Source organism: Somniosus microcephalus, chromosome 11, assembly GCF_052327205.1.
Source record: "Somniosus microcephalus isolate GS21.2 chromosome 11, FLI_Smic_1.0, whole genome shotgun sequence".
Taxonomy (NCBI): Eukaryota; Metazoa; Chordata; class Chondrichthyes; order Squaliformes; family Somniosidae; genus Somniosus; species Somniosus microcephalus.
In genome coordinates this window covers 204,833,716-204,860,462 of record NC_140997.1, presented here as the reverse complement: position 1 = coordinate 204,860,462, position 26,747 = coordinate 204,833,716, and the positions used below count along the sequence as shown (strand labels likewise).

The 26,747-nt window shown below is 43.3% G+C and overlaps 1 protein-coding gene across 2 annotated transcripts in view; it reads left to right on the top strand.

The window, feature by feature from the left end:
• Positions 1 to 694: 694 nt before the first annotated feature.
• The window catches only part of pparg (peroxisome proliferator-activated receptor gamma), a 149,165-nt gene continuing 123,112 nt past the window's right edge, over positions 695 to 26,747 (top strand). Inside the window, exon 1 of one of the 2 annotated variants that reach the window (XM_086001757.1) lies at positions 695 to 1,091. The gene's annotated coding sequence lies outside the window, so the exon portion shown is untranslated. The remainder of the gene's footprint in view (positions 1,092 to 26,747) is intronic. The other variant, XM_086001756.1, reaches the window with a different exon arrangement.

The window sequence follows — 26,747 nt, the reverse complement described above, 5'->3', positions numbered from 1 at the left end:
CGCAAAATGTCCGGTCAATTCCGCGAGAGGCACAGATATTGCCTCGCCCGGGCGCTATTTGCTTTGCGTGCCATTAGCGCCCTCTTAAGGCGCTAACTGGAGGCTCAGACCAACTGAATTTTTCCCCCTATGTCTTTAATACCACGATTTCCCCTTCAGGCTTTTCATGTCCTTATGTTTTTCTTTCCTGTACTACAGATGTTCCCAAAATCTCAAACCTATCTTTTTACATATGTTGATTGAACTGCGGTGTATTTCTTGTATGTTTCAACATTTTCAGTTCTTTTCCTATTTCACAAGTGAAGGAATGTTGTGTATACCTACCACTTAAAATGCAAAGCCCCTGTAACAACTTGCTCTCGCATGCCAAAGCCATTCTTGAATTGTCAGCTTTTGGTAGTTTCCTAGGTTGGCCTGTATAAAAAAATGACATAAAAAATGACTGGTGTTAAGATTGAAGTTAGGAGTTCCCCTTAACTTGAGGAATCTTCTGACTTAAAAAGGATGATCACAACTGAGAATAAACGTTGTCTGCAGACCACACTTTTTTTTTGCAATAAGTGGGGTTTTCGCGGTTCAATTTGGAGGAAATATTTGTGGAAAGCAAAGGGGGGTGGAGGAGCTTCACCAACCTAGGTACTTATCCTTCCGGGACTCATCATCAGCTTCCATATGATGCAGTGCTGCACATGATCCAGGGGGGCGCGCCTGCTCCGTGTTCACGGGAGCGCGCTCAGTCAGCAAGCAGCAGCAACACAGCAGCAGCGGTGACTGTCCGTCTCTCGCTGTCACGCGATGCGTTGCGCTGCCAGCCCCGGAGCCGCTCGAACCCTGTGACAATTGCGATTGTTGACACTGTGCGAGCGCGTGGCTGGAGTCCTGTGACAGTCGTCGCGTGCGTGCGCGTGCACCTTGACAGGACAATCCCGGGAGCCGCGCGCACCTGGGACACACACACAGAGAGACAACTCGCAAGCTTTGGTTCGGGGTTCAAGTGTTTTCCCTTCTGCAGTGAGATAAAGTAGCGCCTGCTGCCAATAAGTGTCACAGAGGAAGCGGCGAGGTTCTTGCTGAATGTTTGAAGAGTCAAGGTTAGTGGCGTTAGAAAGTGCTGATGTAACTGTCTGTAAATCAATACATTGAAACGTAACGAAGGGCAAGTACAAGAGTGTTTGAATGTTGAGCAACCTTTTCACAGGGAGTGGAACGAGTTTGGAAAAGCACGTTGTATACAATTCTTTGTACTGAGGAGCTCGTCTCCAATTATATTTAAAGTACTACCTCTGAAACAATACAAAACTTTCACGGTACAATTGAGAAAGGGAAGGTTGGGATGCTTCATTCACTTTTTAAATTAAAGATGAGACTATATTTTCACTTCTGGTTAATTAATTCTATCCTTTACATTATTTCTTTTCACTCATTAATCGAGCTCATTTCAGAAGCCCTAAATTCTATAAACTTTCCAGAGAACCTACTTGATAGCTCATGACATAGCACGGAGTCACATAGCTGTGGGATGTCACGTTATCCGTGTTACTATAACTGACACTTTCTCTTCTACAGATCTTTAGTGTAGATGAGGATGAAAGTTAGCTAAGATTATATAATATTATGTTTGACTATTTTTGTCTTTTGTACAAAAACTCCAATGAGAAGACTGAAATGTTGTGCAAGAAAACATGATAAAACAGATAGGAGTTAAAATCGTTATGTGAAATACTACTAACAAACTTGTTACCATTCATATGAAATTCCTCCATTTTATTTTCACAAGAGTGCTAACTTTTTTGAAATAAATATCGGACAAAGTAATTACATTTGAATGCTTTAAATTGTTTGTTACTAATATCACAATGCAATTTCAAACCAGTAGAACACAATCGAGATGTGTGTTATACACTGAATTATATAGGTCTGGCAGTGTTTTATAGGCAATAAGTTGTCAGTGGCTTCAGATAGAAGCAATGTATTACACTGATACCCCATATCATTTACAATGTGTACAGAAAAGTTTTTTGAACAAAAAAAGGGGTGAGAACCTACCATTAAATACAGTAAAAATAGCTTCATTTCAGACAAAGCCATTTTATACTATTTATAGTTCAATTTTATATCTTTGGTTGTCACCTTTTAGTTTTGCCTTACCTATAACAGCTTACGCTATTGCTGAATTTAATCCTTCAAGTTCACATCCTATATTTGATAAAGTGCCACATAATAGGCTCACCAGCAAAGTTGAAGCCCAAGGAATAAAAGGGACAGTGGCAGCATGGATACGAAATTGGCTAAGTGACAGGAAACAGAGAGTAGTGGTGAACGGTTATTTTTCGGACTGGAGGAAGGTATACAGTGGTGTTCCCTAGGGGTCAGTACTAAGACCACTGCTTTTCTTGATGTATATTAATGACTTGGACTTGGGTATATAGGGCACAATTTCAAAATTTTTAGATGACACAAAACTTGGAAGTATAATGAACAGCGAGGAGGGTAGTGATATACTTCAAGACATAAACAAGCTGGTGGAATGGACGGACACATGGCAAATGAAATTTAATGCAGAAAAGTGCAAAGTGATACATTTTGGTAGGAAGAACGAAGAGAGGCAATATAAACTAAAGGGTACAATCCTAAAGTGGGTGCATGAACAGAGAGACCTGGGGGTATATGCATACAAATCATTGAAGGTGGCAGGGCAGGTTGAGAAAGTGATTAAAAACGCATACGGGATCCTGGGCTTCATAATTAGAGGCATAGAGTACAAAAGCAAGGAGGTTATGATGAACCTTTATAAAACACTGGTTCGGCCACAACTAGAATATTGTGTCCAATTCTGGGCACTACACTTTAGGAAGGAAGTGAAGGCCTTAAAGAGGAGGCAGAAAAGATTTACAAGAATGGTTCCAGGGATGAGGGACTTCAGTTATGTGGCTAGACTGCAGAAGCTGGGTTTGTTCTCCTTGGAGCAGAGAAGGATGAGAGGAGATTTGATAGAGGTGTTCAAAATCATGAGGGGTCTGGACAGAGTAGATAGAGAGAAACTGTTCCCATTGGCGGAAGGGTCAAGAACCAGAGGACACAGATTTAAGGTGATTGGCAGAAGAACCAAAGGCGGCATGAGGAAAAACTTTTTTTACGCAGCGAGTGGTTATGATCTGGAATGCATTGCCTGAAAGGGTGGTGGAGGTAGATTCAATCGTGGCTTTCAAAAGGGAATTGGATAAGTACCTGAAGGAAAAAAAATTGCAGGGCTACAGCAAAAGGGCAGGGGAATGGGACTAGCTGAAGTGCTCTTAGAGAGCCGGCACGGGCTCGACAGGCCGAATGGCCACCGTCTGTGCTGTAACCATTCTATGGGAATGGGACAGGAGTTACAATATTGTAATAAAAGCTCTCCTGTAAAAGTCATGTGACATGAAATGGGACAGAAAATTAAATGTACGATACTGCCTAGACATTCATTATTTTGTATATAAAATGCAGATTAGTGGTTAGTTTGGAACAGCGGTCTTCATACTTTTCTGTGTGGAGGGCCTCTACAAATATTGACACACTCCCAAGACCTTTTGTTGTACCTTCCAAAAAGAAAGACAGTGCTACCATTGCTGAAAATATTTTTTTTATCAGTTTACAGCCCAAGAAACAATATGCTGTAAGTCAACAAGCACAAAAAGTGTAGAATACAGAACTCTCAAGTCACTATGCTCACAGTATGTCTAAAATAGGTAGAAAACTGATGACCCTGGGAGTTAGCGGCCCCTGTTTGAAAAGCCGATGGTTTTGAATCTGATACATGGCTGAAACATTATCAGAACTTCAGAACCCCTAAACTCAGATTGTGATGTGCTAAATCATATAATTCACCACAGCATGACTCTTATTTTATATAATTTATCTTGAGATTGCTTTTATTATTTTAGTTATTCTTTATAATATATAGTAAAACCTCCATGCGCTACTGAGAAAGTGAAATTTGGGATTCTCCATATCCACTATAAATTGCTACCAAAGCTACAATTCACTGAACAACTATGTACATTGGGAATTTTAATTTGTTGTGATTTCATGCTTTATGTCATTCTTGAAAGGTGGAAAATTGAGAGTGGTCACTGCTTAATTTGGACTATTTATAGCACTTAACTTATATTGGGGGAAACTCTCCACTGGGTTGAGTCATACCTAGCACAAAGGAAGCTGGTTGTGGTTGTTGGAGGCCAGTCATCTCCGCCCCAGGACATTGCTGCAGGAGTTCCTCAGGGCAGTGTCCTCGGCCCAGCCATCGTCAGCTGCTTCAACAATGACCGTCCCTCCATCATAAGGTCAGAAGTGAGGCTGTTTGCTGATGATTGCACAGTGTTCAGTTCCATTTGCAACTCCCCAGATAATGAAACAGTCCATGCCCGTATGCAGTAAGACCTGGGTGACATTCAGGCTTGGGCTGATAAGTGGCAAGTAACATTCGTGCCACACAAGTGCCAGACAATGACTATCTCCAACAAGAGAGCATCTAACCACCACCCCATGATATTCAACAGCATTACCATCGTCGAATCCCCCACCATCAACATCCTGGGGGACACCATTGACCAAAAGCTTAACTGGACCAGCCACATAAATACTGTGGCTACAAGAGCAGGCCAGAGGCTGGGAATTCTGTGGCGAGTGTCTCACCTCCTAACTGCCCAAAGCCTTTCCAGCATCTACAAGGCACAAGTAAGGAGTGTGATGGAATACTCTCCACTTGCCTGGATGAGTGCAGCTCCAACAACACTCAAGAAGCTCGACACCCTCCAGGACAAAGCAGCCCGCTTGATTGGGATCACATCCACCACCCTAAACATTCACTCCCTCCACCACCGGCGTACCGTGGCTATATTGTGTACCATCTACAAGATGCACTGCAGCAACTCACCAAAACTTCTTCAACAGCACCTCCCAAACCCGTGACTTCTACCACCTAGAAGGACAAGAGCAAGTGCATGGAAACACCACCACCTCCAAGTTCCCGTCCAAGTCAAACACCATCCTGGCTTGGAAATATATCGCTGTTCCTTCATCATCGCTGGGTCAAAATCCTGGAACTCCCTGCCTAACAGCACTGTGGGAGTACCTTCACCACACGGACTGCAGAGGTTTAAGAAGGTGGCTCATCACCACCTTCTCGAGGGCAATTAGGGATGCGCAATAAATGCTGATCTTGCCAATGATGCCGACATCCCGTGAATGAAAAAAAATCAAATTGCTTTTCAACTGGGTGCTGTGAAAACTGCATTAAAAGTCTGCAAACATGTGGCATGTCAGTCATCTATCCACAGCACACACATTTTCTCCCCTCTCCTACCCCTTGCCGGTGGTACAGTTCCATAGGGTTAGCAGCTCTCTAATACTTGTCCAAAAATTCCATGTCTAAGTCAATTTAAGATGAAGTATTTAAAACCAGCTTGGAAATCATTGTTTAAATAAAGATTTGCTCTTAAATAAGCACCTGTGTTGTAGATTTTTGTGAAGTGTTGCTGATGTAATAGGTTTCTGTAATTTTCTGGGTAAGCAGCATATTATGGTTACGTTATTCTCTTGGGAAATTTGTGGATTTGAACTGAAATAAATCATGTTTTTTAAATTAATTTGCAGTATTCATGCCATGTTATGCAATGTACGTTGCCAATTTATGGTTTCAATATATTCAGGATGGGCAGACTCTAGCTGTGTTTCTGCTATCACACTGCACTATGGAAGTTGAGTTAAACAGTGATAGGCACACCAAATCAAAAATGCAACCGGAGAGATAGGGAAGAGTGTGAGATGAGAGGAGGGAGGATGTGGGGGATGGGAGGGGGCAGGATGGAGGGGATGGGGATGGAAGGAAGGTGAAGGCAAGGGAGAGAAGGAAGACGAGGAAGCCAGAGAGAAGTGGCTGTGAGGAAGAACCAATGTGCGGTTGGAGTTTTCTGTAAATATTCGTGCTCCATAGAGATGCTCAATTCTGGCAGGGTGCATTGTGCTGAGTTTGCTGAATAGGATGAGGAAATCAATTGAGGAGTTGGGGTCAGATCCCAATAATTATGCTTGGTGCAGAGGATGGTTTAATGAGGGTTTGTACTCTGATCCTGGAATTTCCACTCATGGGTGTTAGATCCGTGTATCTTAATGTTGTGTCCTTCAATAATCAGACAACAGACGGCAGGGAACGATTCAACAGGTGTTTACTGAATGAAGGTTACTCTAGAACTAATTGTGCAGATCACTACTCGGTTTATATACAGTTGTGGTCACTGCCGGTACTACAGTATACAGGAGCTGTAAAAAGTAGTTCTCTCCCTTTAAAGGTACATACATTACAATTCCTCCCCTTTTAGATTAACAGTACCATAACACTCATTTAACAATTAAATATCAAACTAATTACAATTAACACTTTTAACATGCAACATTAGCTGAAAATAGTCTATTTATAAATTCAGTCTTTGGGGAGGCTTCCTGATCCTTTCTGGATAGCGCCTTTCCCGAGTGTCTTGCTCTTGGTGCGGAGGCGATTCTGGCCCCCTGTCGTCGGTTGGTTCATCAGCTTCCGATGCTACTGTTTCTGGGGTAGATGCGACCTGTACGTCGGGTTCACCACCAGGTACGTATGGGCGAGGAATGGGGTTGACTTGTTCCTGTGACTCTAGGATCTGGTCAGCATGGCGTCTCACGATGCTCTCCCCAACGTCCACTGTGTACATTAGTGGGCCCTGCCGTGTGCATATCGTTCCTGGCTGCCGTTTTTCTGTTCGGTAGTCGCGGGCCAAGACTGGTTGCCCTACATTGAAGCTCCTTGTTGGCTTCTCATGGATGTGCTGGAATTGCTTACTCTCAACATCTCTTCGTAGGTTTGGTCTGAGCAAATCCAGGCGAGATCTTAACCTTCGGTTAAAGAACATCATGGCTGGGGCCTGGTTGGTGACTGCATGTGTCGCATTCCGGTAGGCGAACAGGAAATTGTCCACCTTGTGCTGCAGCGGAATGTTGTCATTGTACATAGCCTTTATTGCCTTCTTAAAGGTTTGTACGAACCTCTCAGCCAATCCATTTGTGGCTGGATGATACAGGGCGGATGTGTAATGCCTTACCCCATTCTTTTTCAAGAACCTCCAGAATTCTTCGGACACAAACTGTGGTCCGTTGTCGGAGCAAATCTGTTCTGGCAAGCCATTCCTGGCAAAAATGGTCCGTAGGACTGCAATAGTTTTCTCTGTGGTGGTGGAGGACATTTTGATCACCTCAGGCCATTTCGAGTGCGCATCCACGGCTATTAAAAACATTGAGTCCATGAATGGACCAGCAAAATCAATATGCACCCGTTGCCATGGAGATGAGGGCCACTCCCATGGGTGTAGAGGGGCATGTGGTGGTGCATTTTGGACTTTCTGGCATCCTGAGCAGCTCTTTGTCAGGTCCTCGATTTGCTGATCGATCCCCGGCCACCACACATAAGCCCTAGCAAGGCTTTTCATTTTCACCCCTCCCAGATGACCTTCGTGAAGCTCATTGAGCACTCTCTCCCTTAACATGGGTGGAATTACCACTCGGGATCCACACATCAAGGTCCCCTGGCATACTGACAGTTGTTCTCTTTTGGATTAGAATGCTGGCAACAGTGAGTCGCCATGTGCTGGCCATCCCTTCACTGTCAAATCATATACCCGAGACAGTGTCTGGTCATTTCGGGTCTCCTTCTCTATACCAGCGTTAGTTACTGGCAAACATTCAATTATAGTCGAATGAAATATTTCGACAGGATCCACTGCTGGTGCTTCCTCCGCAGTAGGCAGTGGCAGGCGTGATAGCCCATCAGCGTTTCCATGCTGTTTCGTGCCCTCATACTCGATTTCATATTGGTGCGCCCCTAGAAAAAGGGACCATCTTTGTAGCCGTTGCGCAGTCATCACCGGAACGCCCTTCTTTGGATTAAAGATGGAGACAAGTGGTTGGTGATCAGTCAGCAAGGTGAACTTCTGCCCGTGCAGATAGTGATTGAACTTTTTCACTCCCCACACTAGGCTGAGGGCCTCCCTATCAATCTGGGCGTAGTTACACTCGGCTGAGGTTAGTGATCGTGAGGCAAAGGCTATTGGCCTCTCTGAGCCGTCCGAGAATTTGTGTGACAGCACCGCTCCAATGCCGTAGGGTGACGCATCACATGCCAACCGAATTGGTAATGCCAGGTTGTAATGGGCCAATACCTCTTTCGATGTGATTTAGTGTTTTGCTCTTCTGGAAAGCTCGTCTACATTCGTCACTCCACTTCCATGGCACCCCAGTTTGCAGTAGGTTGTTCAGTGGGTGTAGTATTGTAGACAAATTTGGCAAGAACTTATGGTAGTAGTTTACCAGCTCGAGGAACGACCTCAGTTGTGACACATTTTCCGGTGCTGGAGCCTTGACTACTGCCTCAATCTTCTCTGGGGACTTATGTAACCCCTCTTTATCGATGATGTGGCCACAATACGAGATCTGTTTTCTAAACTCGCATTTGGGGCGGTTAGCTCGGAACCCATATTCCTGCAATCTAGTGAGCACCTGCTCCAGGTTGGCAAGGTGATCACTGTCATTTTCGCCCGTGACCAGGATGTCGTCCAAATAACACTGGGTCCCTGGGATCCCTTGCAGGACTTGTTCCATTGCCCTCTGCCAAATAGCCGGAGCTGATGCTACCCCGAATACCAGCCGGTTGTATTGGTAGAGACCTTTATGGGTGTTGATTGTGAGGTATTTTTTTGATGCTTCTTCTACCTCCATTTGCAGATACGCCTGGGCCAGATCAATCTTAGTGAAGCGTTTCCCTCCAGATTGCGAGGCGAAAATATCTTCAATCCGCGGAAGTGGATATTGTACGGTGTGAAGTACCGGGTTCACTGTTACCTTAAAGTCCCCACAGATGCGAACCTTCCTTGGTTCCCCAGGCGTGCTGCTCAACGACTTTTTCATCACGGGGACGATGGGTGTAGCCCACTCGCTCCAGTCTACCTTGGACAGTACACCTGAATGTTCCAGACTCTCCAGCTCTGCTTCGACGGCTGGGCGGATCGCATGAGATACCGGTCTGGCCTTAAAAAAATTTTGGGCTTGCGTTTTCTTCAATTTTAATCATCACTGTCATGCCTTTTAGTGTTCCGAGTCCTTGCTGGAACACTTCTTTCGCGTCAGTTAGGATCTTTGACAGTCGCCCAGGTGTGACGTCGTCATCCTTTTTGTCAGCCACAGTCAGTGCTTGTATGGAATGCCAATCTAGCTGTATCTTCCGGATCCATTCACGCCCTAGTAGTGGTGGTCCTCCATCTGGCAATACATATAGGTCCATTTTTGGTGTTTCCTTGCCATTATATATAACGTTCACCCTTATTTTTCCTTTGGGGTAGACTTTTTGCCCCGTGTACGTCTTCAAGACAATCTTTGTATCTCTCAAGGGTATATGTGAGAATAGCCGCTTGTAGCCCCTTCGGTTTATGACTGTTAAGGCTGATCCTGTGTCCAATCCCATTTTCACTTGGACTCCTGCTATCTTGAGCGTGTCCCAGATAGTTTGGTGATCCTCCGTTTTGATCACATTATGTAGTTTCAGACAACCCAGCTCCTTGCTTCCGGAGTCTGTATCACTCTTCTGTTCGTCTGAACTACTCTCCATCACCTTATGTACCTTCTTGTACTTCTCCTGTGGAAATTTCTTGCTGCTGGTTTTCTTTCCCGACCTGCAGACTCTTGCTATGTGTCCTACTTTTCCACACTGTCTGCACACTTTGTCCTTGAACCAGCAATCATTATGGTCATGTGTTGTTCTGCCGCAGCGATAGCACTTCACTGTTCCGTATGACATTTCATTTGTGCAATATTCTTGCGGTCTCCATTGTATCTCTGCAGCGCCCCGTGCTGCTGCTTCGTGTGATACTGCAATGCTGAAAGCCTTGTCCAGCGTAAGATCCTTTTCTGATAGAAGCCGTTTCTGGGTTCCTTCACTTTGAAGCCCACACACAAACTTGTCCCTTAAAGTATCTGCTAGTCCCGTTCCAAACTGGCAGTGTTTCGATAGCTTGCGCAGTTCCGTTAAATACTCAGCATTACTTTCATCTTTATGCTGGTTCCTTTTGTGAAACTTAAATCTTTCTGCTATCAGCAGCGGTGTGGGGTTTAAGTGGTCCTGTAGGATTGACACTATGTTTTCAAAATCCTTTTCTACTGGCTTCTCTGGGGTTACTAGGTTTTGTAGTAAGCCATACGTTTTTGCACCCATTGAATTCAGCAATACCAGCGCTTTCTTGTCATCTGGTACTTCATTCGCCTTGCAGTATACTTCTATGCGTTCGACATATGTCGTCCAATCTTCGACTTCATTGTCAAACGCTGTGATACTGCCACTCTTTGGCATTTTTGGGTGTGGTTAGACTGGTTTAAAATGGCGTCTCCCGCGCTTTCTTCCCTGCTGCGGCTTAAAATGGCGTCTCCCGCGCTGCTGTCAATGCCGCTCTCGGCGGTCCTCGTGGCAAATGGCGACGCCCTGTGGGTTTCGTGCGCTGCTGCCAATGCCGCTCTCTGCGGTCCTCGTGGCAATGGAAGCACCTCGCATTTTCCTGCGCGCCCCTCTTCCCCCGTTGACGCTGCTCGGCCTTTGAACACCGGCTGCGCTCTGCTCTCTCTCGCCTCTCTTCCCCTGTTGACGCCGCTCGGTCCTGAACACTGGCTGCGCCCTGTGCACTCTGCCCTCTCTCCCCCGTTGACGCTGCTCGGCCTTTTTCTGTGCCGATCGGTTGGGCTCTAGCCCGCCACTGTCCGGGAAAGTTATGCGCAGTACTTGTTGCCAGCCCGTTTCGCTGGACCACCGTGACTGGAAAGCCAAGCCTGGCTCTCGACAGCCTCCCCTGTGATGCTCAAATCTCCGCTGGATGACTGGGCGGTTGCCCGTGTTCGACGCCCGTGCTTCTGGACTCGACCTTCTTCCACTGTTCTCCAGGAGCGAATCCCTAGGAGGTGATGTAGAGTTGCAGGTAGGTTCGAATCTGCCACGTTGCCAATGTTAGATCCGTGTATCTTAATGTTGTGTCCTTCAATAATCAGACAACAGACTGCAGGGAACGATTCAACAGCTGTTTACTGAATGAGGGTTACTCTAGAACTAACTGTACAGATCACTACTCAGGGTTTATATACAGGTGTGGTCACTGCCGGTACTACAGTATACAGGAGCTGTAAAAAGTAATTCTCTCCCTTAAAGGTACATACATTACAATGGGGTGGAGGAGTTTGGTCCAAACAGCTTTTCCATCCAGGGACTGGGGTGGGATGTTATTTTCGGTTTGTGATTTGGTCCAGCATTCTCTGTCCTGGGGGGGGGGGGGCGGGGGAAGGAGTAAGGTTTTTTTGGTCCAATCTAGACATTTCTGTTCTGTGGGGAGTTGGGTTGAGTGTGAGTTAGTGTACAATCCCGATACTGCTGCTCAGTGTGGGTGGTGTTGGAGGGTTAATGTGAGTTTGCTGTTCAATCCATATATTGTTGGTCACTAGGAGGGGTAATGTGGTACTTTGTTGTGCCATCCAGAGATTACTGGGGCAACCGGATGTTACTTTGTTGTTATGTTCTCAGAATCAGTGCTCACTGGAGGGGGTGTTCAGTGTTGTATGTCTATTTGCTTGGGGAGAGATGGGTTTCTGTTGACTTGAATTTGGGATTTGATGTGAGGACAAAGTACAGGAGAGGGTCTGGTTTTCTCTTGCGTTTCCCCTTAATGAATCGATTTCAACTGAGTTTGAGGTGTTGGACTGCTGTGATTTCTGGTGGTTGGGGAGAGTGGTTAAGCAACAGACTTGAAGTGTTCTTTGTGCCTCAGTTTCCTTACTGGTGTCCATCCCCACACTAAACACTTTCTCCAGCTCTGGAGCTACTAGACGGCGCTTCTCTGTGATTACCACTTACTCCAGCTCGAAAACCGCTCAACAGTCACTTGGTTTTGCGCAATGTATTGTTCCAGTTCTCGTGGTTCTGGGCAGCCCTCCCGTCTTGTTTCCATGTGAGCAATAGTTGTATTTTCAGCAGACATTAATTCTGTTTTCACAACCTCATTTTATGAGACTGGCTTTACAAACTTCATGGACATACTTTGAGAAGGGTGCATTTATTTTGACAACTCCCCCCCCCCCCCCCCCCCCCCCCACCCCCCCGACCCTGAATTAAGAGTTGTCAAGTTCAGACCACACAGGATATTTTTGAGTATTGTCCAGCATGTTGAGTATTGGGTTTGCCGGTTCCTACGCAATCTCAATTGTGACCATTTTGGGAAGGGGCACTTGAGGATCATTTGAGGGTACAGTTTGAGGGTGGTCATGTAATGTTAGGTGCTTGCCCATAACTTCTCAATTAGTCACATAACAATGGCCCAGAATTTGCTGGATCCCTTAGTTAGACCTTTTCCCCTCACCTTTCAGCTCAAAGTTTTTGTGCTACAAATTACTGGAAGTGCGAACTGATAACAGCGGGCAGGTACAACAGGGCATCTGGGACCTTTGTGAACAAAGGGACCGACAGTTTATCTCCTTAACCAAAGAGATTTAAGGATAGAAACAGAGGAATTCGAGTCAAATTTGGTACAAAAAGAAAAAAAGAGAGGGAAAGAAAGATTGGATTGAGAGAGGGAGAAGAAAGAGACAGGAAGGAAAAGTAAGAAAAAAAATAAAATTAATTTTTTTTTAAATCTTTAAGAATAATTTACTACCTGCAGGAATGAGACTCTACAGTTTCATATGTCCCCTTTCTGGGCTAGGGAAGTTGAGTGGCATTAAAAGGGTCCTTGCGCTGTTAAGAACAAGCCCTAACTCTCTGCAGCAAGTTTAATACATATTTACTGCGCAAATGCAGCAATTTCTTGAAACTCACAGGGAGGTTGATGGCGAGCTGCCGTTTCCGCGAGGCTAATGGCAGAGCAAATCGTCCAGCCAATTGTGGCAATTCGCAACTCACGGGGTATCTCTTCCTCGCCACAAATTGCTGGACGAATTGCACTCTAATAACGGCATGTGCATTATACTCGCCGTTATTTTCCCAGCAAATTCTGGGCTATTATGTTCACCTACAGGTGTAGTGCCTTTGCAATCCTGAGGCCACTCACCATTTTTAATATACAATAGATTTTGTACTTTGCTTCCCCTTCTCGTTGTTTTATTAGTAGATATTTACTGATTTCTGATTCGTAGTTTTTATACCTGCTTGCTACTTGCTTATTACTAGGTATCCTACTTAGGATTTGTTACTGTTTTGTAAATTATATTTGAGCCAATCAGGGTCAAGTGTATCTTAAGTTTAATGGGTTCAACATATGGTGGATACTATAGACAGAGTAACAGTAATTTTATGGGGTGTCACGGGCTCAATTTTAATAGTAATTCAATCAAAATTTATATTAATTTATCAAATGGAACATATGTTTCCAGTTTTATTAGCATCCTGTCAATTAGTGCCCAGTTTTGTGCTATGGTTCATGCCTCCTGGGAACTGGGCTGAAGCTATGGGGGTTAAACACTCTTGTAGTAGGGGTGTTTTTCTGAAGCTCATATTCGAGCTAAGTAATAGAAGCTTTTCTTTTGAATTCTGTCTTGCCTATACATGGGACCTGGGTCTACATAGAGTCATACAGCACAGAAAGAGGCCCATCGTGTCCATGCCGGCCATCAAGCCCTGTCTATTCTAATCCCATTTTCCAGCACTTGGTCCATAGCCTTGTATGCTATGGCGTTTCAAGTGCTCATCTAAATGCTTCTTGAATGCTGTGAGGGTTCCTGCCTCTACCACCCTTTTAGGCAGTGAGTTCCAGATTCCAACCACCCTCTAGGTGAAAAAGTTTTTCCTCAAATTCCCTCTAAACCTCCTGCCCCTTATCTTGAAACTATGCCCCCTGGTTATTGATCCCTCTACTAAGGGGAAAAGTTCCTTTCTATCTACCCTATCTATGCCCCTCATAATTTTGTACACCTCAGTCAGGTCCCCCCTCAGCCTTCTCTGCTCTAAGGAAAACAACCCCAGCCTGTCCAGTCTCTCTTCATAGCTGAAGCGCTCCAGCCCAGGTAACATCCTGGTGAATCTCCTCTGCACCCTCTCCAATGCAATCCCATCCTTCCTATAGTGTGGCGACCAGAACTGCACACAGTATTCCAGCTGTGGCCTAACTAGCATTTTGTACAGCTCCATCATAACCTCCCTGCTCTTGCATTCATTAGCTGAGGCATAGAATATAAGTATCCCATATGCCTTTTTAACCACCTTATCTACCTGTCCTGCTGCCTTCAGGGATCTATGTACATGCACACCAAGGTCCCTCTGATCCTCTGTCCTTCCTAGGGTCCTACCATTCATTGTGTATGCCCTTCCCTTACACGTTGTAGACACTGGGTTCCAAAAATTGAGAAGTGACGAACTCATTGACATTGTAATCTCTCACTTATATGAGGTGTTTTGGGACAAAATGGAAGTATTAGATTCAAGGAAAACAGTATAAGAATGAACTGCTAGGGCATATAAAATATGTTAAGTGAATGTAATGGATTAGAAAAATTGTTATACAATAGTAGTAATATAATATATGTAATGGCACAGGGCAGGAAATCTTGATGCTTAAAGGAACAAGGAATTCTAGGAGGATTCTGCAAATGGCTTCGGAAGGGGACAGAAGCTCAAAATGGCAGGCCTCCATAAGGAGGAAAATATAATATAAAAAATATCTCCTAATGGGTAGGATATATCAAGGGAGGGGGAATTTGAAGTTTTTTTGCAGCAAGTATCCTTGGCTTTTCTTTCTCCTTTTATACATGTTTGTGAGGAAACCGTTATTAAGTCCCTTTTTATTTAGAGTTGAAGTATATCTTATTTTCTGTTGTAGTGTCCTTTGTCACATTTCTGAAATTGTTTAAAGCCTGTCTACTTCCCTAGTTATTCGATTCGCCAGGACACTGCTTCCAGCCCAGTTTAAGTGGAGCCCGTCTCAACAGAACAGCTCCCTCTTTCCCCTGTACTGGTGCCAGTGGCACATGAAGCGAAACCCCTGCCTCTTACACCACTCTTTCAGCCACGCATTTAACCTTTTTATTCTTTCATGGGATGTGGGTGTCGCTGGCAAGGCCAGCATTTATTGCCCATGCGAAGGTGGTAGTGACCGTCGCCTTGAACCGCTGCAGTCAGTGTAATGAAGGTACTCCCACAGTGCTGTTAGGTAGGAATACCAATATTTCACCTATTACAATGTCAATTTCATTCTGGCACCATATATAAGAGACCTCTAGCATCCAGAAACAGTGAAGTCATCAAGCAGGCTGAGTAGCCAATCAGATTGAAGAATTCTCACAGCCAGCAAACCAGGAAGTAAAAAGCACTGTTTATCATTCACTTTTTAATCATTTTACAGAGGGCGAAATAAAGATTGGGACATACACATGGGATTAAGGTAGAAGCTGAAATATCATAAACAAACTTTAAAAAAAATTTTTTTTATTACTTTAAAAAATCTATGGAATGGAGGGAATAATACCTCACACTTCTAAAATTAGTTTTTCAGGGCCAGAGAAGTTGTTCAGTAGTAATTATGACTTGGTACACTGTTAAAAATTCAGTTACACATCACTCAACAAGGCTTAACCTTTTTCAGTGGTTTTTACAGCGAGAATAGTGCGTAAAAAGCTAAAGTTCACATCAAATCACTGAGTCTGTGCCGATTACTTCTGCAAAGACAGCAACAGCGCACCCTGTGGAGGAGCAGGGTATCACTGACAGCAACTTCTGGATTCCTGCGTTTAACTACGTATGTACAAACACCAGAATTTGCTGTCAGTTTTACACGGTAATGATGGTGAATTCAACAGTTTTGCCTTTATTACAACCGCAAATTCCAGGCCACTTTTTTAAAAAATGAACGTATTTTAAAATATTACCTTTTTTAAACTGGTCCTGTGCTGTATATTATAAACATTAATGAATAAAGTAATTTGTGCTGTTTATACATTTTTAAAGTTTGTATTGAGAAATTGGCAGAAGTGGTAACTTGCTTTCTTTGCAGTAAGGTAGAAATATTTTGCACATTCAGTGGAAGTTCATTGATCAGAAAAATTATTCAACTTATTTAACTAATTCAAAGGTCAGATTACAAAATGTTTGCTATTCTTGCTTGACAGTCAATCTATGAAAAACCTGATGCAACTATAAATTCAGCATTCAATGCTGGCCAATTGAACTTTTATTCATTTTTCACATTCATCTTTAATAACATTTCTGTATGTATCTCTACAGTTTTTGCATTTATTATATTTCCTTTAATTGCTGTCATTGAGCCTATCCACATGAACTAAATATATGATTTCCTCATGGTACCTGCTGGACAATGTTGTCCATAGCTACCAAGTAACAGCAAATTGGCTAACGTCTGCACAAACTCTCTACGGAAGCTCCATTTTGGTGTTAGTAGCTCCAGTCCAAGTATAGTTATTGACTAGATCTTCACGACTCCAATCCTTAAGACAGAGGTTTATCCGTGAGTTGTTTTTCCACATTGGTCCCTTTTTAGAGGTCTTCGGAACCTAGCTGTTTGACCATGAAGAACCTACCCAAAAACACAAATTTCCATTGGTACTAAGAGATAGGTAAACAACCTCCTCATTGGTACATGTTGCAGCACCTTAGCAAATTCCAAAGTAACCTGATTCAATAATTATGACACATGCAAGGGCATCCCAGTTGATGCCCATGCATGGTGCCCTGGTGTGCCAATCATTAAATTGACAGCATCAACATTAATGGCATTGGGTACTAACGGCATAGCATCTTTGCTTAGACTGCCTTGTGACCAATAGGCCAGCTCATGGCCTCGCTATTTAGTACATCCAGCAATAAGTGAATACCTAAAGCAATGGACAGTGTTGTTATGGATGGACTACTTAAAAGATTCAATTCTACATTTATGCAGCCTGAATATGCAAAGAACCTCTAAGATTCATTCATTCTGTCAAAGGTCATAGCCTAATTTATTCCTACTGAGGGCATCTATTTAGTCTGATTTACTATGACATTGATTGCTTTTGATTCTTGAATAAATGGATACTGGTTGTGGCATACTGGAATATAGAAATAGTCTTAACAGGTTTTAGGAAAGAGGCATGTAGATGAATTCTAATTTGTGCACCTAGAATAGAATTGATTTATTAATTCTATTGGAATATTTTTATTTTCCATTTCAAAACATTTTTTCTTGAGAAGAAAGTGTTCATTGTTACGTTCTTCAAACTTTGCACTTTGAGAGTGCTCATATAAACTGGAATCAAGCAAGAATATCTCCAAGCCATTATGGTGGTAGTATGTGAACCCTTGTCCATTATTCACTAGTCTGCAGTAGAACGAGCTTCCCTACCAGCGGTTACACGATCCAAGTGTATACAAATAGGCACACATAGAAAAAGATAAGTTCCTTGGCCTTGACTCACTGAAAATAATTAGGGAATCAAATTGCACCCAATCCTGAGGCTGTGAGGAAATGGAAGAGATTTAAGGGAAGCTGTTGATTATGCAGAAGCAAAATAGGATTTAGCAAATTACTGGGACATCTCTATTTTCAGAATATTAGGAATGTTACTAACCAGAATTATTTGCTAATGTGCTGAGTAGTGGCTTGAAGTGTTAGTATGTGTTCAGGCCAATGTAGTCCTGTAAGGATCCAATTTTCTCTACATCACTTCTGCTTTATCAAACTGGTCTATGACACCATCAAATATCCATATTTGTGGACTCTCCTCCTTGTTTTTAGTGTTTAGGACCAAAAGCCCATGCTTTTTTTGACCATATGGTGCACAAAGACGTCGGTGACCATCTGAAGTATCTTTGAAGTGCAGATATTATAGAATTTTGTTCAATTCCTGAGCATGCTCCTGAAGTAATTTTTTATTGGCCATCATATTGTGTATGCAATGGCACCATGGTCTGGGTTTACATTGAGGAGAAAATTCAGTCTGTGGCTGGTAGCTGGAGTTGGCCATAGGATGAGACATCTTCCTACCACCACTATTATCATGAATGATAGACTGTCCATTGAGAGGCTTGGGGAGTTCCCCTACTTGAAAACTGTGCTCACATGTGACTCTGGTCAGATGGCAGAGGTCACTTTCTATATTGAGTGGTGGTGGCTACATTTTATTAGCTGTGCAAATCAATTGAGAGATTTTCTTGCCCCTCTCATTCTACATATTCTCATCTAGATTCGTGCTGTCACTTCTCTTTGAATGCAAAACATTGGCATCACCACCCCAAGATCATCATTCGTGGCTGGAAAACATTGTGTTGGTCTGGTTATACTCCTTCCTTGGAAAAGCTAGGTGAGATTGGTTGGGTAGTTGAGTCATTCTCCGAATAGCCGATGCTGATGGTTACATTGGTTGGGTTATATTCATATCTCCACCCGCTGCTGATGGTTACATTGGTTGGATCATACTCATATCACCAACCACTAATTGTCCAAATAGTTACCTTTCTGCAGGATGGAGGGATTGAGTATCTTAGACATGACCTTAAGAAGGGATGAGCTAAATATTGCTTAGGACGCCTGGCAGAGAATAGGCTAACGTGATTAGTTCCAGCATTCCTGAAGCCTCCTGCCAGTTGAACCATTTAAGAATTTCATAATTTGGCTGTACACTGTGCTTGACACTAGTGAATTGGAAATACCAACGTTAATGAGAAGTTTTTTTGTTAATGCACAACTATTATGGAAAAGAACATAATTTTAATAAAAATTATTTTCCTGGCAAAAGGACAAGGCAATAGTGCAGGGTAGCGATAGGGGTAATGATAACCAGAGTGTAACAGGAAGGGACAGAGCATACAAACATAAGAGTGCACCAGCAAATAGGGTCAGAGTCTTGAAAAATGGTAAAAAGACAAAATTAAAGGCTCTTTATCTGAATGCATGCAGCATTCGTAACAAGATAGATGAATTGACGGCACAAATAGAAATAAATGGGTATGATCTGATAGCCATTACAGAGACGTGGTTGCAAGGTGACAAAGGCTGGGAACTGAATATTCAGGGGTATTTGACATTTTGGAAGGATAGGCAGAAAGGAAAAGGAGGTGGGGTAGCTCTGTAATAATGGATGAGATCAGTACAGTAGTGAAAAATGATCTTGGCTCAGAAGATCAAGATGTAGAATCAGTTTGGGTGGAGATAAGAAATAGTAAGGGAAAGAAGTCATTGGTGGGAGTAGTCTATAGGCCCCAACAGTAGCTACACTGTAGGACAGAGTATAAATCAAGAAATAATTGGGGCTTGTAAGAAAGGTACTGCAATAATCATGGGTGATTTTAATCTTCATATAGATTGGACAAATCAAATTGGCAAAGGTAGCCTTGAGGACGAGTTCATAGAGTATATTCGGGACGGTTTCTTAGAACAATATGTTGTGGAACCGACCAGGGAAAAGGCTATTTTAGATCTGGTAATGAGACAGGATTAATTAATGATTTCATAGTAAAGGATCCTCTAGAGAAGAGTGATCATAACATGATAGAATTTCACATTCAGTTTGAGGGTGAGAAACTTGGGTCTGTAACTAGTGTCTTAAACTTAAATAAAGGCAATTACAAAGGTACAAAGACAGAGTTGACTAAAGTGGACTGGGAAAATAGATTAAAAGGTAAGATAGTAGATAAGCAGTGGCAGACATTTAAGGAGATATTTCATAACTCTCAAAGATATATTCCAGTGAGAAAGATAGACTCTACGAGAAGGATGAACCATCCATGGCTCACTAAGGAAGGTAAGGGTGGTATCAAATTGAAAGAAAAAGCATACAATGTTGCGAAGATTAGTGGTAGGCCAGAAGATTGGGACATTTTTAGAAACCAGCAAAGGATGACTGAAAAATTAATAAAGAGGGACAAAATAGATTGAGAGTAAACTAGCAAGAAATATAAAAACAGACAGTAAGAGCTTCTACAGGAGTAGGTCATTTGGCCCCTTGAGCCTGTTCCGTCATTCAATAAGATCATGGCTGATCTGATCTTGGCCTCAACTCCACTTCCCAGCCCACTCCCCATAACCCTTGACTCCCTTACCTTTCAAAAATCTGTCTATCCCCACCTTAAATATACTCTGACCCAGCCTCCACAGCTCTCTGGGGAAGAGCATTCCAAAGATTCACGACCCTCTGAGAGAAAAAAATCCTCCTCATTTCTGATTTAAATGGGTGCCCCCTTATTATGAAATTATGCCCCCTAGTTCTAGATTCCCCCACAAGGGGAAACATCCTCTCTGCATCAGAATTTTATATGTTTCAATAAGATCCCCTCTCATTCTTCTAAACTCCAATGAGTTTAGGCCCAACCTGCTCAATCTTTCTTCATAAGACATCTCCGGAATCAACCTCGTGAACCTTCTCTGAACTGCCTCCAATGCAAGTATATCCTTCTTTAAATAAGGAGACCAAAACTGTACGCAGTACTCCAGGTGTGGTCTCACCAACGCCCTGTACAGTTGTAACAGGACTTCCCTACTTTTATACGACATTCCCTTTGCAATAAAGGCCAACACTCCATTTGCCTTCCTAACTACTTGCTGTACCTGCATGTTAACTTTTTGTGATTCATGTACAAGGACCCCCAGATCCCTCTGTACCTCGGCATTTTGTAATCTTTAAATAATAATTTGCTTTTTTATTTTTCCTACCAAAGTGGATAACATCGCATTTTCCCACATTAAACTCCATCTGCCAGATTTTTGCCTACTCATTTAACCTATCTATATCCCTTTGGAGATTCTTTGCGTCTTCCGCACAATTTATTAAATTGAATTAAATCTTATTGAAACATATAAGATTCTGAGGGGGCTTGACCGGGTAGATGCTGAGAGGATGTTTCCCCTCGTGGGGGAATCAAGAACTAGGGGGCATAGTTTCAGGATAAGGGGTCACCCATTTAAGACGATCATCTCTGAGGGTCCTGAATCTTTGGAATTCTCTACCCCAGAGAGCTGTGGAGGCTGAGTCAATGAATATATTCAAGGTGGAGATAGACAGATATTGGAGCTACAGGGGAGTCGAGGGTTATGGGGAGTGGGCAGGAAAGTGTCGTTGAGGCCGAGATCAGATTAGCCATGATCTTATTGAATGGCGGAGGAGGCTCGTGGGGCCGAATGGCCTACTTCTGCTCCTATTTCTTATATGTTCTTATAAAAGCTTAATGTTGTCAAAAAGTAGATACTTGTTTAACTCTTAATAACATCTAAAAGTTCTGTGAGTTTTTTTTAGTAAGTTGTGTGATATTTTAGCTTTGAGTTCCTCTTGCCCAGTTATCATTTTCCCTCTTCAGTTCCTCCCAGCGCGTTCCCCCCCCCCCCCCCCCCCCCAGCCCCTGCCGTCGCTCAATGAAGAATGTAACTCAGACTACTTTCATTCTGGATGTCCCATGATCAAAATGAGAAATGAAATTCACTTGGATAGGAACTGAAAATACATACACTATATATGTGCATTTTGTTTTGAATTAAACACTTTATAATATATAATAATACTCCATAAACAGTGATAATTAACCCAACACAAACTTTAATTCTAACTGAATCTCAGCTAACAGTTTCTGAAATCATTGGATCTTACTGCAGATAACTAACTCATTCACTGGCCAAGTGTAATTATGCAGAAAATCTCAGTGCAGTACTTGAGCTCTAGGAAACGTTCCTGCTCTGTTATTTTCCATAACATTTGAAAAATCACTGGTCATTAAATCTTTCGACTTGGCTGAGCATTTTGTTTACTTATTTTAAATTGTAAGATAATGAAAGTAGGCTTTGAGAGCAGAGAGTAAAACTAAAATATGTTCATTCTAATATCTAGAATTCCGTGCATTTTGTAGGCTGCCAACATAACTTTAATGTTAAAACCTAAAATTCATCCTGTTTTCCCTATGCTGTACATTGCCAACTTCCTCCTTCTCTCCCACTCTCCCTTTATGAAAGAGGTTCCTAAATTCTAGATGTCGAATCAGGAAATCTGCTTATTTGCGTCAATAAATTAGGAAACTCTGGTTCGAGGTACTGTTAATTACTGGCAAGTTTTTTTTTACTAAAATATTTGCTGAATTGCATCTTATTTACATACACCTCTTTCACAAAAATGTCTCACAATTGTGGAGCAAAGTTCATGCTGTACAGGGTCATTTTATTTATATGTATAGTAGATTTGGGCCAGTGAAAGGTTAATATTCTTTAGTTACTGTAGAACTGCAGCACGGTGGCATAGTGGTTAGCACTGTTGCCTCACAGCACCAGGGACCCAGGTTCAAATCTGGCCTCGGGCGACTGTCTGTGTGGAGTTTGCACATTCTCCCCGTGTTTGCGTGGGTTTCCTCCGGGTGCTCCGGTTTCCTCCTACAGTCCAAAGATGTGCGGGTTAGGTTGATTGGCTATGATAAATTGACCCTTAGTGTTAGGGGGGATTAAATACGTGGGGTTATGGGGATCGGGTGGGATATGTGTCGGTGCAGGCTCGATGGGCCGAAATGGTCTCTATCTGCACTGTGGGGTTTCTGTGATTCTGTGATTCTGTGAACTCAGATTGTGTAAGTTGGAGAACTCTGATGCAGTATTCACATACAGCTGCGATAAATCCAGTGCCTTTCTGCTTTGGGGGTTGGATCTTTGCCACTACAGGATATATAAATTTACAACTAGATTCAGTAAGGAATTGTAGCGTTCATTTGAAATCCCAATATAATCTGTTTGTATAGGCTGGATTCTGTGCAATTATTTTAGAATAGAGTGTTTGCACTCCAGAAAGTAAGTTGAAAGGAGCAACATGTTTTGGTTTGTTTCTATGCATTTTGATCAGGCAAAAATAGTCTGGTGTGGTCTTTCCCACTTTGCACCAATTCAGTAAATAATGCAAATATTTTTAAGCAATCTTCAATGCAAATATATGAAAATGATGCAAATTCTTGTGCTGGTAACTAAGAAAATGGGAAATATTGTCAGCAGTTGTTTGGAGAGAAAATAGTAATATAGGCCTAAATATCATAATTACTACTTCACATAAATTTTAGATCTGCAGTAATTAAATGTTTTTGTAATTGCTCATAACAAATATTTAAATTCATAAGAACATAAGTGTTGGATCCGTGGTTCAGTGGATATACTATTATTAAATAATCACACGGATGCTGTACATTAACAAATAACAGGTCTTTACTGGAGGAGGGTAGTCTCTAGACTGGGGGTACAGAGGCATGCGCAAAGCTTATATACAGGTGTGGTCACTGCCGGTACTACAGTATACAGGAGCTGTAAAAGTAGTTCTGACTTAAAGGCACATACACTACAATTCCTCTCCTTTTAGATTAGTAATACCCCTAATATTCAAATAACAATTAACATTTCAACATGTACATTAAACAACAAAAGTCCATTTATAGATTCAGTCTTTGGGGCGGTTTCCTGACCCTTTCGGGATAGCGCCTTTCCAGAGGTTCTTGTTCTTGGTGCAGAGGTGATTCTGACCCCTTTTCATCGGGTAGTTCATCGGGTTCCACTGCTACTGGGTCTGAAGTAGATGCTACCGGTATGTCGGGTTCATCCCCAGGTACTCGAGACATGGGGTTGACGCGTTCCTGTGACGCTAAGATCTGATCGACGTGGCATCTCACAATGTTCTCCCCGACATCCGCTGTGTACATTAATGGCCCCTGCCTTGTACATATCGTTCCGGGTTGCCACTTCTCTGTTCGATAGTCACGGGCCAAGACTGGTTGCCCTACATTGAAGCTCCTTGTCGGCTTCTCATTGATGTGCTGGAATTGTTTGTCCTCAACATTTCTTCGCACATTTGGTCTGAGCAAATCCAGACGAGATCTCAACCTTAGGTTAAAGAACATCATGGCCGGGGTCTGGTTGGTAACTGCATGTGTCGCGTTTCGGTAGGCTAATAAGAAATTGTCCATCTTATGCTGTCGTGGAATTTCATCGTCGCACATGGCCTTTATCGCCTTCTTAAAGGTTTGTACGAACCTCTCAGCCAATCCATTTGTGGCTGGATGATACGGGGCGGATGTGTAATGCCTTACCCCATTCCTTTTCGTGAATTTTTGGAACTCGTCGGACACAAACTGTGGTCCATTATCAGAGCAAATCTGCTCTGGCAAACCGTTTCTGGCAAATATGGTCCGTAGGACTGCAATCGTTTTCTCTGTAGTGGTTGAAGACATTTTTATCACCTCAGGCCACTTTGAATGAGCATCCACTGCTATTAAGAACATTGAGTCCATGAATGGACCAGCGAAATCAATATGCACCCATTGCCATGGAGAGGAGGGCCACTCCCATGGGTGTAGAGGGGCATGTGATGGTGCATTTTGGACCTTCTGGCATCCTAAGCAGCTCTTAGTTAGGTCTTCGATTTGTTGATCGATTCCCGGCCACCACACATAAGCCCTAGCAAGGCTTTTCATTTTCACTCCCCCCAGATGACCTTCATGTAGCTCATTTAGCACTCTCTCCCTTAACTTGGGTGGAATCGCCACTCTGGATCCACACATCACTGTCCCCTGGCATACTGACAGCTGTTCTCTTCTGGATGAGAATGCTGGCAACAGTGAGTCGCCATGTGTTGGCCATCCCCTCACCGTCAATTCATATACCCGTGACAGCGTCGGGTCATTGCGGGTCTCCTTCTCTATATCCGCGTTTGTTACTGGCAATCGTTCAATTATTGACGAATAAAATATCTCGATAGGGTCCACTGCTGGTGCTTCCTCCACATTAGGCAGTGGCAGGCGCGATAGCCCATCAGCGTTCCCATGCTGTTTCGTGCCTTTATATTCTATTTCATATTGAGTCGCCCCTAGAAACAGGGACCATCTTTGTAACCGCTGTGCAGTCATCACTGGAACGTGCTTCTTAGGATTAAAGATGGAGACAAGTGGTTGGTGGTCAGTCAGCAAGGTGAACTTCTGCCCATGCAGATAGTGGTTGAATTTTTTTACTCCCCATACTAGGCTGAGGGCCTCCCTGTCAATCTGGGCATAGTTGCGCTCGGCTGAGGCTAGTGACCGAGATGCAAAGGCTACTGGCCTCTCCAACCCGTCTGGGAATTTGTGCGACAGCACCGCTCCAATACCGTAGGGTGATGCATCACATGCCAACCGAATTGGTAGTGCTGGGTTGAAATGGGCCAACACCTCTTTTGATGTGATCAATTCTTTACACTTCTGGAAAGCTCGTCTACATTCGTCATCCCACTTCCATGGTACCCCGGTTTGCAGTAGAGTGTTCAGCGGGTGTAATACCATAGACAAATTTGGTAAGAACTTGTGGTAGTAGTTTACCAGCCCGAGGAACGACCTCAGTTGTGACACATTTTCCGGTGCTGGAGCCTTGACTACTGCCTCAATCTTGTCAGGGGACTTATGTAACCCCTCTTCATCGATGACGTGGCCACAATACGAGATCTGTTTCTGGAAAAACTCGCACTTGTGGCGATTAGCTCATAGCCCATACTCCTTTAATCTGGTGAGCACCTTCTCCAAGTTGGCGAGGTGATCGCCGTCATTTTCGCCCGTGACCAAGATGTCGTCCAAATAACACTGGGTCCCTGGAATCCCTTGCAGGACCTGATCCATCGCCCTTTGCCAGATAGCCGGAGCCGAGGCTACTCCAAACACCAGCCGGTTGTATTGATAGAGACCTTTATGAGTGTCGATTGTAAGGTAATGTTTCGAAGCTTCTTCTACCTCCATTTGCAAGTACGCCTGGGCTAGATCAATTTTGGTGAAGTGTTTACCTCCAGATAGCGAAGCGAAAATATCCTCAATTCGTGGAAGCGGATATTGCACCGTGTGAAGGACTGGGTTCACTGTCACCTTAAAATCCCCACAGATGCGGACCTTCTTTGGTTCCCCAGGCGTATTACTCAACGACCTCTTCATTACAGGAACGATGGGTGTAGCCCACTCGCTCCAGTCCACTTTGGACAGTACTCCTGAACGTTCCAACCCTTGCAGCTCTGCTTCCACAGCTGGTCTGATCGCATAAGGCACTGGTCTGGCCTTCAGAAACTTTGGGCTTGCATTTTCCTCTATTTTAATCGTTGCTGTTATGCCTTTTAGTGTTCCTAGTCCCTCCTGGAACACTTCTTTTGCGTCAGTTAGCATTTTTGACAGTCGTCCAGGTGTGACGTCGTCATCCTTTTTGGCCTCAACCTTCAGTGCCTGTATGGAATGCCAATCTAATTGTATCTTCCGGATCCATTCACGTCCTAGCAGTGGTGGTCCTCCATTTGGCAATACATATATATCCATTTTAGGTATTTCCTGGCCTTTATATGTCACTTTCACCCTTATTTTTCCTTTGGGGTAGACTTTTTGCCCCGTATATGTCTTCAAGACAATCTCTGTCGCTTTCAAGGGTATGTGTGAAAATAGCCGCTTGTAGTCTCTTTGATTTATGACTGTTAGAGCTGACCCTGTGTCCAATTCCATTTCCACTTGGACTCCGTCTATTTTGAGTGTAACCCAGATAATTTGGTGATCCTCCATTTCGGTTACCTCATGTAGTTTCAGACAACCCAGCTCCTTGCTTCCGGAGTCTGTGTCACTTTTCTGTTCGTTTGAACCACTGTCCATCACCTGGTGTACCTTTTTGTACTTCTCCTGTGGAGATTTCTTACTGTTGGTTTTCTTCCCAGACCTGCAGACTCTTGCTATGTGTCCT